Consider the following 12,627-nt stretch of genomic DNA (forward strand, 5'->3'; position numbering starts at 1 on the left):
GTGTACTTCATGGTGTTTCACTAATAAAAAAAATGATAAAAAAATAAAAATAAAATAAATTCTTTCGAAATCAAAAAAAATAAAATAAAATAAATAAATTCTTCTTTAACTTAGAAAAAAAAAATTATTTTGTAAAACTGATGCCTTGGGTATGGTAAAAGATTATATGGTAAAAACCATATTTTTCTTTCAGGGACATTAAAGTTCTAAATCTATCTATTCAAGCTGCTTTGAAATACATTCCTTGATTAGGATTCACTGTCTCCTATAGGAGTGAGTAAGGAAAACACTCAAAGTAATAAGAAGAGAAAAATATGGAAAAATTAACTCATACTAGGTTTGGTAACACATATACTAAAATTGAAATGGTACAGAGATTAGCATGGTCCTTGCACAGGGATGACATGCAAACTTGTAAAGCGTTCCATATTTTTGTTGCAAGAAGAATTAACAGGGCTACTTTAAGCTAAGACAATCCCCACAAGTACAAAAATTCTACATAAAGATAGCACAAATTCCCATCACAACAAACTCTATCAATGTCAAAGGACTAAATGTGCCAATTCAGAGGTACAGAATGGGAAGATGAATTAGAAAACTAAACCCAACATTCTGCTGCCTACAAGAAACACATCTGAACAATCAAAGCAACCATGGGCTAAAAGTAAAAGGCTGGAAAACAAGTCTTCAAGAAAAGAACACCTCCACAAAGCTGGAGTGGCCATACTAGTATCAGACCACATGGACTTCAGGCTAAAGGTTATAAGAGGCAGTGAAGGTCATTTTTAATGATCATGGGATCTGTACATCAGAAAGAACTCACCCTCCTCAATTATATGCTCCTAATGACAGACAAGCAAAATAATTAAAAACAACTTCTAATAGAGTTAAAGAAAAACATTGATAGCAACATAATACTAGTTGGAGATTTCAACACTACTTTGTCACTTCTCGATAGATCAAACAGACTAAAGCTCAGCAAGGAAATGCTTTATTTAAGGGATGTAATGAACAACCATTGGCTTAGAGAAGAAATCAAAAAGGAAATAAAAAGTTTCCAGAAACAAATGAGAATGAGGACACGAGCTACCAGAACTTGTGGGACACAGCAAAAGCAGTGTTAAGAGGAAATATTATAGCTCTGCCAGAATTCATCAGGAAGAAAGAAAGGGCCTCCATGAATAAATTAGAGCTCAAGATTTTGCAAAATGACCAATAAAAGTAGTCCAAACTAGGCTGGAGGAAGGAAATAATAAAACTTGTAGCAGAAATCAATGAGCTAGAATTCCAAAATAAAATCTGGAAGACCAAAAAAAGCAAAAGCTGGTTCTTTGAGAAAATAAACAAGATCAATAAACCACTAGAAGCCTCTCAAAGAAACAAAGAGAAAGAATTCTAATAAATCGAATGAGAAATGCAAAGGGGGATATCATAATAGAAACTACCGCAATCCATAGGATCATAAGAGATTATTTTGAGAATCTTTGCACCAGGAAATGAGAGAATCTTGAATAAATTGATAAATTATTGGATTCCAATTACCTCCCAAGGCTGAACCAAGAAGATTTGGAATACTTGAACCTATCACTACCAAGGAAATTGAAATGATAGTCAAAAGTATCCCCCCAAACAGAATCCCTGGCCCAGATGGATTCAATAGTGAAATATTTCAAACCTTTAAAGAGGAACTGCTGCCAACATTTTTCAAGATTTTCCAGGAAATTGAAGAAACAGAAATACTCCCAAATAGTTTCTATGAGGCGAAGCTCACCCTAATACCAAATCAGACAGAGACACCACAGAAAAAGAAAATTACAGACCTATTTCCTTGATGAATACAGATACAAAGGTTCTTAAGAAAAAACCAGCAAAGAGAATCCAGAAACTCAACAAAAGATCACACACTATGACCAAGTAGGTTTATCTTGGGGATGCAAGGATGGCTTAACATTCTCATGGGATGGCTGGAGCGATAGCACAGCGGGTAGGGCGTTCGCCTTGCACGCAGCCAACATGGCCGACCCGAGTTCGATTCCTCCGCCCCTCTCGGAGAGCCCGGCAAGCTACCGAGAGTATTCGATATGCCAGACACAGTAACACCAAAGTCTCCAATGGAGACGTTACTGGGCCCGCTCGAGCAAATCGACAATCAACGGGAGGGCCTTTACCTTTATCGGAGAGCCCGGCAAGCTTCGGAGAGCCCGGCAAGCTACCGAGAGTATTCGATATGCCAGACACAGTAACAACAAAGTCTCCAATGGAGACGTTACTGGGCCCGCTCGAGCAAATCGACGATCAACGGGAGGGCCTTTACCTTACCTTTACTAAGACTGATTAGTCATGGCACCAAACTGGCAAATGTCCCTGTTTTTACTTCAGATCTGTTTCCTAATTATCACATATTATTAGTAGTGGATAGAAAATAACTAGCGCAAAATTCTTGGGGGAAAGAGAAATGTTTATTCTTCCCTTAATTTGGAAAATCCCTGTCACTAGTATAGTGACATTCATCTAAATTTGTAAACACAATGACTAAGAAGAGGTAAACCATGACTGGCACTTCAAGGAAGAACGGGCCTTCAGCAAATATCCTTGGTTTCAGAAGGATGGCTCTGGCCTGGGTGTGGGTAAAACATGAGAGCTGTGAGCTACCGGCAGTTAACACATGCTCTGAGGCTATGTGGTGACACTGCTGAGAAATGTGGAGAGCCCTGATTAGGTAGGGTCATGGGGGAGAATGGAATGATGAAAAGAAAGGAGAGCAACAGGACAAGGTGATAGATTCCTTTGTGTAAAAGATTTCATCTCTAATGTATTAATCTGTGAAAAAGAGAACCAACTTCTTATCATTCTACCTGGCAATATATTGCACTTACATAGTGCTTCTGGAAAAAAACGCTCCCCTTGTTAGTTAATATAGCCTGAATATCTGTGAGGCCTTTGAACTCTCTCTATGTATACACTGCTGATGACTGAAACGAATCTCACCATTTAACTATCTAAACTGCAATGGTCTCACCATTTAACTCTCTAAACTCTGATGGGTCCAAATCTTCTAAGATCAGCTTTCATCTCTTCCATGATATCCAGGCTTCTCTTCCCAACTGGCAACTCTCCCTTTCTTTCTCCCTCTTTCTACCAACTATGGTCTCCCTGCCAAAATTTGCTAAGACAAGCTTTCTTGAAATATAGACGTAAGTTGACTTCTCTTTTTTTAAAATTTAGGCAATTTTGATTTTCAAAATCATTTATAATGGAGTTTTGTCATACAATATTCCAATTCTAATCACACCACCAGTGTCTGCATCCCTCCACCAACAAATGACCCATTTCTCCCTGCATTCCCACCGATTTCCTTGACAAACACATTTTGAAGTTTAACTATTGTACTTTCGGTTCCATACTTACAGTAGTGTTGGCATTGGTGGTTAAGACATACACCTCAACTTTTTCATGCTGGTCTTCCTGGATCAATGCCCACTCACACCATGTAGGGGAAATATATGAGAACAAATCGTTAAGCTCCAAATTTTTCAAATAATTTTTAAACAATTCTAATCGAAAAGAAAATAGTGTGAACTTGAGGGGACAACCCCCTGGCAGCCTGCAAAGTCTTTTCATTTTTCCACATTACAAAAGAGGAAATCAGTGAAGGAGGTCTGTCATCGCACAAGTTAGCTGACCCTGCTGAGCTGTGGTCAACAGGGTTTTTTGTGCTCTTCCACCAGAAGTCCCAACCCTATTAGTTTTGTCTCTTAAGGTAAAGGTAAAGGTAAAGGCCCTCCCGTTGATCGTCGATTTGCTCGAGCGGGCCCAGTAACGTCTCCATTGGAGACTTTGTTGTTACTGTGTTTGGCATATCAAATACTCTCGGTAGCTTGCCGGGCTCTCCGAGAGGGGTGGAGGAATCGAACTCGGGTCGGCCATGTTGGCCGCTTTTAAGGCAAACGCCCTACCACTGTGCTATCACTCCAGCCCTTAAGTCTGCATAAAATGAAAAAAGTTTTACCACACAGGCACCCATGTTATAAACCCAGTCATGGTCATAAAAATAAATTTCAGCTAATTCATATGTTAAGCATGGTGGTACAAACTAAATATCATGTTTTTTGTATTGAATCAGCACGAGACACAAATTACAATCCTTTTTCATGATTCAGTTTCAATCATAGGATATTTTAACACCCAACCTTCACTAGTATACAGTTCCATTGCTTATGTCCCCAGTTTCTCTCCCACCACTCCCTCTCCCAAGCCCAAACCCCACCTGACAGTCTGCTGTCTCTACACTATGGCAGGCACCTCTTTCTCTCTCTTACTCTCTCTCTCTCATCCTTTGGGCATTATGGATTGTAATACAGATACTGAGAGGTTATCATATTTATTCCTTTACCTACTTTCAGCACTCAGTTCTCACCCAGAGTAATCACTTCCAACTATCATTGTCATAGCTGTTCCTTCTCTATTCCAAATGCCCGCCTTCAGCACTTGTGTCAAGCGTCCAACCATTGACCAATTCTCCTGGCCTGTGTTTGTGCTATCCTTGGGTATTGGTCTCATACTCTGGTTTTTTATATCCAAAAAAAGGGGTAGTCCAATCAGTATACCCCTTTCCTTCTGACTGATTTCATTGAGCATGATATTCTTCCCTGTACATCCATTTATAAGCAAATTTCATGATGTCAGTTTCCTACCAACTGCGTAGTATTCAATTGTGTAGGTATACCATAGATTCTTCTGGCTATTGTGAATAGTACTGCAGATGGTATTTCTGTTATAAATATCATGTTTAATGTAGCTTACATAGGAAAATACTTCCCAGGTTCCAAACATACAGAATCCACTTACAAACTCAACTTTTTTTATAATTTTAAATAATATAATTTATTATGATGCTTTCTAAAAAACTGAAGCTATTAACAAAAACTCAGGGAAAGCATATTCTATAAAAGCAAAAGAAAATAATAACCTTAAGAAAGGACAACAGCTATGTGTTCTTGCTCCTCAAAGGTCCATGTGTTTCTTGATATATTGTCAATATCTTTCTATAGCCTTAAAATTCTTCAACTTCATTTCTAAACACTATTTAAAGTTATATTAATTTAATAGGTGTAATCAGCTTTATAGATTATTTATGTGATTCTTTCATATTTTGAATTAACAACGTTTGAATTAACCATAGCACGGTAGCACTGTCCTCCCATTGTTCCCTGATTTGCTCGAGCCGGCACCAGAAACGTCTCTATGGTGAGACTTGTTGTTACTGTTCTTGGCATGTCGAATACGTCACAGGTAGCTTGCCAGGCTTTGCCATGCGGGAGGGTTACTCTCAGTAGCTTGCCGGGCTCTCCGAGAGGAGCAGAGGAATCAAACCCAGGTTGGCCGCATGCAAGGCAAACATCTTACCCACTGTGCTATGGCTCCAGCCCATATATATATTTATACATATATATGTGTATTTACACACATACATATCTATATATTCCTCTTACACGGCTCTTAAGCTCCAACTCATATTTCTTCCTCCTCCAATTATTTACTACTTCTCTCCCCCTACTTGGGGCTCAACTAATTTTCCGAGTGCCCTCAGATGCATATCTGAAGCCATGATAAAGGCATGCATAACACATAAATGCAAGGGAGGCACAAAGCATATGTAGATAAATTTCATATGGACATATAATTGTGATGACTAGTTTACAAACTGTATTCGCTTCAAGTACAGAGTTCCTCATCTCAGCAATTGTGTCTTCATGCTCCATGCACTGTCAAATATCCAGCTCTGTCCACAACCAACTAACAACACTCCCCTACCCATTTCAGTCATTTACTTCCCCTCTTGTAAGGACGATTCTGATGTTAGAGTATAAAGGTTTGATTTTGCTTTTGTTTTATTAGTCCATTTAATTTTTTTCTTTATATTCCAGAAAGAAATCAAATATTTTTTAAAAAAAATAAAGGACAGGAGGTGATATTAGGCAACAAATGAAATAGTTGATGTGGCTGAGAATCAGCAAGAGTCTTTCAGGTCAGTGTGAGGAAAGGAACATCCAGTTTTCCTTCCCAGAATATTTCCAAAGGGCTGGCTTGGAGCAGGGTACATGCTGGGAAGGACCGCAGGACAGTAGCAGTGTCTTGAACATATAGGGGCCTATTTTCTTCTTTGAAAATGTAATGGTATTGACCTCCATTGCAAACCACACACCCTAAAGCAAAGAAAAAGCAAAGGGGAATGCCCTGAGGTGGGGCGGGGTGGGGGAGATGGGGGGTGGGAGGGTCACAGGGTTCCTGATGGTGAATAGGCACTGGTGGAGGGATGGGTACTTGATACTTGTATAACTGAAACCCAAGCACAAAGGTATGTAAGACTACAACTGTACCTCATGGTGTTTCACTAATAAAAATAAATAATTAATAATTTAAAAAATTAAAAGTGCTATCAGCTGGTATAAGAAAAAAATGTAATGGTGTTGACTAGATTACATCAAGATCATTTTTAGCTATAGGATGCTATGATTCATCTTTTATTCACTGATTGATACTTTGAAATGTCCCAGTTCATTCTCATTCAGAGAAGTCATTTATTTCTTCGAGTATTGATTTGTACAGGGAATTTCTCACAAAAAATCTTTATATAATGTATATTGAGGGACTCAAGGATAATGTTCTTATTACCATTTTCAAAGAATACAAAAATACACTTTTAATAAGATTTTCTTGGTTCTGTATATAAAAGCTAAATGACAACAATTAAGGTTAACTCAATACTTTCTAAAGTGCATTACATTAGTACTGGAAAAGAAATTTTAAAAGACTCTGGGAGAGGGAGGAAGAAAAGTCATAGATCCATAAGGATTAGTACAAGTCTTTGGGTGTGTGGGTCAGGAAAGTGTCTAGAAAAGTTGAGATCACACTCAGCTATGTGATCTAATCTCTATATATCTATTCTCTAAATTGATACCAGCGATGTATCCACACAGGTTATTCATATGGCTATTATGTACACTAGTGAGATCCAGGGAAATAATTCTTAGCACTGACATTCTTGGAAATTTAAGTAGTAATCAGGTTTTTATGATTAAGTTGTTATGATTTAACAGGCAGTGTTTGTTCCTTAACCAACCTGGAATGTCTTTAAAAGAACAAACATAGAAACATTCTTTCATTTTTAATTTAATATAGAAAATGCTGAATTTACAGGTTAAAAAGAGATGAATATCTTTTTCAATAGTCTATTTGGAACCCTGTCCTTTACTTGTTTTATTAAGAACTGAATGTGGTACCCTATAATCTCTAATTCCATCCCTAGTCCTCCGTTCTCTACTTGTACCAATCAACACAAACTTCACTTTAGACCGAGTTTTCAGTAAACTCAACTAAATATTAAAGTAAAAAATAAGTCTGATCAAAGAATTCTGTTATCCAGCAGTTGTTTAAGATGCTTACACCAATTTACAGAATATTGAGAAAGAAATGAATACTCCAAATTGTGTTTGAAAAAGGCAAAGAATACATGTTATAATTGACCCTATAAAAGAAAGAAAATTAAAGTAAATTCCTTGGTAAGTTCTGATAGTCTTGCAACCATGTTGCTCATGGGGTAGTCAGCGAACTAAGTCTTCTTTAACTTGAATTTTCCTTGTTCACATCCCTGATATCACTCTTTTCCTCCTCAGATCCCATTCCCAGTAAATCATGTTCCCACCAGATCTTGTTGTTTCAAGCTTTGTTTTCAGAGGAACCCAAATTTCAAGCCCTTCCTTTTGCACTTATTGTCTCTTCTCCCATCATTTCAGACTTTTCTCCCAACATTTTTTCCTCAGTGAATACAACATTCCTTCAAAAGAGTTGAAGATTGTTAGTTTTGAGAGTTTACTGGGATCAATTCCTTCCACCCATACATTAAAGGTAGCAAAACACTGTTCACGTTTTTCTGTTCCCAGCCAGTCAACTACCCTATCCTGGGAAAATCTATTAACTGGTTAATCTCAGGTCAGTCAGAAACTGCGTTCATTTCCCCCCATTTTCAACAAAGTAGTTACTGGTACCAAGCAGAGTTAGTTAAATATATGTTCCTGTTAACATATATTTGCACTTGGGATCCATGTGAACACCTTCCACCTGGCTTTTATGAAAGGTGGTCATCCAGTTTGCTTTTCCGGTGGCATTCTGTTTCTCACTATTCCTCTCCACAGATAAGTGATGTGAAAATACCATCATTAGTAAATGGTATGATTGAAAGCTCCAGAAGGAATGCCAGCCCTTTCAGCTCTCTTGGTCTTATATGTAACCTGTTCTTTGGAACCTATCTTATTTTTGTATTTTTGTTTTGAATCTCGTTTACAAAAAATATTTTAACGTATTTGAAAAACATCCACCAACTATCCCATGATGATCACCAGATTTCCAGTTCCCTACCCTTCCCGGTTTACTTTCCATCCATCCATCACCCCATTAACTCTCCTAGGACCATCTTTTTCCAGCACCACCTTCCAGGCTCAAGGAGAACCGGTACCAACTTCTTTGGGAGTGGTGACCTAGGACACGTCTTAGTACGGTACCTACCGCAATGCAGCCCCAACGCCATTTATAAAGTTGGTTCTTGTGTGAGCAGCAGTTAAAAGCGATGTTTAGAGAAAGCTACAGGCACAGGGACCATGGAAGACCAAAGACCAGCACCTCAAACTAATATAATTTGAGCTCCCCCCACCAGAAATTTCCTGAAATCTGGCTTAGCTACCTTGGGGAATTTACAAATCCAAAGACTTACATAGGCAATGGACCTCATTGTTGAAACTCTCTAGTAAAGTGTCACCATGATAGCAACTCTGAATATTGTGGAGAATAAGTGAAATGGTGCAGCTAGGGGTGCTGAACAGAGGGCCCAAGGACATGGTGACTTATCTTTGCATCTCCCAGGAGCTGATCTTCAGGCTTCATGCTGCAACTGTTCTCTTGGCTTTGTCCCTGTTAAGAGTCAGCCTTGAATGACTCTGAGGGCGATGATCACTCATCTGGTAGGTTTATTCCCCAGTGTATGTGTTCGAATCCCCCAGCCATCATTTATGGATAGACCACCCAAACCTTTTAGTGATGTGTCACAAATTTGGTTCTTTTCCAAAGGTGGCCATGAGGCGTAAACACAGCCTCCATGGAAGAATTTTTACTTTTCATCTGCTCAGCTTAGACTCATCTGCCTTCCTCAGCCTATTCCAAATTTATTCTTTTAACCCAAACCTCCCAGACCGTGCCATTCCTCCCATTTTTTTGTAGGACACCAGGGATGGGGCATACGTGACTGTGCTATGGTCTTACTCCTGGCTCTGTGCTCAAGTTTCACTTCTGGTGGGTCTCTGGGGACCATAAAGGATTGCATAAAATGAACTGAGTCCTTGCTTGCAGTGCAAATGCCCTGTCAGCTATACTCTTCCTCTGACCCTACCCCAGTCTTCATCAGGCCCATGCAATTTCTCCTCTTATGGGCTTTATAACCCTGGACCAAGTTTGTATTTCTTAGAGTCTTGTCTATTCCCCCATTTTACTCTCTCTAACTTCCCATTCTTTCCCATCCTATCCTTCAACCCCCAGCCACTCCCAAAAAAACCACAGTTGACAGCATCTCAAAATTCAGAACTTTTATTAACAACCAATTGACTATGATGCATCTCTTTAATTTGAAAAAAATATATTAGAATAAATAAAAGGTGTATGGCATTTCAGTGTTTGCTTAGGGCAACCATCTGGTACCTAAAGTGGAACCTACCATTCCAGCTCTTACATTACGTAGCCATAGTAGAGAGAGATGTCCATCTCTTTTTCCCTCTCAATAAAGAACTGCACTTTCCCCCAAAGAGGTGTGCTTGGCAGTGTTCTCACGCTCCTGCTGAGCCTTCCTTTTCATAGCCTCACGCTCTGGTCTCTGCTCTTTGGTGATGGGCTTTGACATGACTGGCTCGGGAACATTGGGCTTTCTCCATGGAATCAGTTGGAAACGGAAGTCTTGGAGGAGAAAGTGACTCTGACCTTTGGGTGGCAACTGTCGCTTGTTCACAGAGACTGGAGGAGGCTCCCGCTGGAGAGAAGTGCCAGCTGCTGTCTTGTATGGAGCAGGTCTAGAAGCTGCAGGATGACGAATAGGCCGTCTACTAGGGTTCTGCAAACCTGGTCGAGATGGGTTGGTTGAAATGGACTGAGCAGGTTTGGTAGAACCAGACAAAAAAGCAGTGGTTGACTGGGAAGAATTGGCAGCAGTTGGCTGAGCTGCATTGGTAGAGCCAGGCTTGGCAGGGTAAGCTGCAGCAGGACGATGTGAGGCCACAGATTGTCGTCTTCGAGGAACAGGTCGAGCTTGCGGCCTCTCCATGGTAAGAAAAGGCAAAGGTACCAATTTGACCTTCCCACGAGGTGGCAGCTCAGACTGGGATGGAGATGAGCATTTTTCAGCACTGCTACTTGGTTTCTGTGCTTTGACCTGAGTTTTCTCAAGGCCTTTTCCATCCCGTGTAGCACCTAGCCATGGCTTGACAGCTGAGGATGGCTTGACATCTTTAGGATTCTTTGAGCTACTCAGAACCTGGGAGGAAGAGATTCCAGGTTTTGGATCACTCTTCTTCCCCAGAGCATGAGACACTTGGACAGAATCCAGCATGTGTATGCCTAGGTAGCGGCGGGGCTTTTCAACAGCCTCTTGGCAAAGCTCACGTTGACTTTTCTTGCGTTTCATCTTCCCAATGGTGGGCCTGTCTTCTGCCTTGACCTTGTTCCCTGGCTGCATACACCCCTTAGCTTTCTTAGAGTTTTCTCTGGTGTTTTTTATCTTCTCCTGCCCATGGCTCTTTGTCTTGCTGATCCTGCTGGAGGCAGCTTTGTGAGGTTTGCTGTTAGTTTTGGCCGTGGTCACAGGACACCTATCACTGACTGCAGCATTACGAACAGTCCCCGCTCCCCCGAGCCAGCATTCTCGGACTTTTGGCTGGATTTTGGCCTTGGGTTCTCCCTCAAGAGGTTCAGAAGCCTCCTTTTTGTTCTTCCGTGTTGGATGGGAGGTCCCCTTAGTGCCACTTGAATTTTCTTGCACCTGCTTCAGAGTGATGGTGTCAGTGGTGTTCATTACCTGCAGATCTTTGCATTGATCTAGGTCTACTGGGATCTGGTAGATCTCCAGAGGTTTTGAAACCCCAGATTTCATCTGATCAAAATTCTTAACTTTTTGTTCCTGAGTTTGAGTTGGGGTCAGCGCCAGGTTACTTTGGGTTGGAGATACTATGGGAACTTCCCCAAGCTCAGGTGGTGGATTCCTCTCAACTCTTTGAATCCTGCTACGGCATGATGTGGGCAATTCGGAAATTTGTGTCAGACCAAATGTCTGACCTGAAGGTTGCGATGTCAGGGAAGTCTCCATCCCCAGGAAATTCGTAACTAAAAAGGAAGCAAGGAAGAAATCAGTCCCTGCGAAATGAGATATTCCCTCCACAAAACTAGTGGTGCAACAACTGTGCACCTCTCAGCAATAGGCAAGGCATTGTTACTGTGTATTCTACGGATAGTGGACAAGGCCCTGTGCTCAAAGATTGGAGGTAAATGTTGTAGTTCTTACTGTTTGTCTGTTGTTTTTTGGTTTTCTTTGTATTTGAAAGAGTTTCTGTGTAAACTAACTTAAAAAATAAGAGACTTGGGACAGAGGGATAGTCCATTTGGTAAGGCACCGGCCCTGCGCACAGCTGACCTCAGTTTGATCTTTAGTAATATGTATGATCTCCTAAGCACCTTCAGCAGTGATCCCAAACACAGACCCAGGAGTAATCCCTGAGCACTTCGGGCTATGACCCAGATTCAACCTCCTCCAAACTAAAGCTTTTAAAAAAAATTAGAGACTTTTAAACTATTAAGTGCCATACAGAACTTAGCATTGTAATGTATTGTACTCTCAATTTATTCACTTTCCTGAAAAAAAAAGGACGTTCATATCATGTAATAGGAGTATGAATGAAGCACTACTTCATCATGAAATTTGTGCTGAAGTACAGATTCTAGGTTTAATGACGTGAGACAGGATCTCTGAACCCCAAGTGTGTTCAGAAACTTGCTATTCATTAATGGAAGAGAAAGTTAAATTGATAACATAAGAATAAGAGTTCTGAAATGTCTTGAGAACATACAAAAATAGTAGTATAAGACATGCATTTTATATTTACTGTGGTAATTCTGGAGGACTGCTGAACTAGAACAGTGAAAAATGTGGCATTCCCTGCCACAGAGGCTGGGGGGGGTGGGGGAGGAGGAGGGTGGGGGAGGGATACTGGGATCCGTGGTGATAGAGAATAGGCACCGGGGGAGGGATATGTACACCATCATTGTATAACTGAAACCCAAGCACAAAAATTTGTAAGTCTACAACTCTACCTCATGATGTTTCACTAATAAAAATTTTTCAAAAATGAAATGGAAAAACAAGGGGAAAATGTGGCATTCCTTGGTGTGCTCCTAAAGTTTCATTATAAGAAACCTAGATGTCCATTATACTATCATACCTTCCAATTTCCATTAGGAACTCTTATGTTGAGTGTGAAAATAACATGCTGTAAAATGAGTGAGGGGAGTAAACATGAACTGATTTTATTTAAGTTT

General features: G+C 40.2%; 1 pseudogene; it reads left to right on the forward strand.

Annotated features, from left to right (window-relative positions):
- Positions 1 to 337: 337 nt before the first annotated feature.
- LOC130034811 (uncharacterized) lies at positions 338 to 434 on the forward strand (annotated as a pseudogene).
- The last annotated feature ends 12,193 nt before the right edge of the window (positions 435 to 12,627 follow it).

The sequence above is a fragment of the Sorex fumeus genome, unplaced genomic scaffold (assembly GCF_029834395.1).
Source record: "Sorex fumeus unplaced genomic scaffold, SorFum_2.1 ptg000061l, whole genome shotgun sequence".
NCBI classification, from domain to species: Eukaryota; Metazoa; Chordata; class Mammalia; order Eulipotyphla; family Soricidae; genus Sorex; species Sorex fumeus.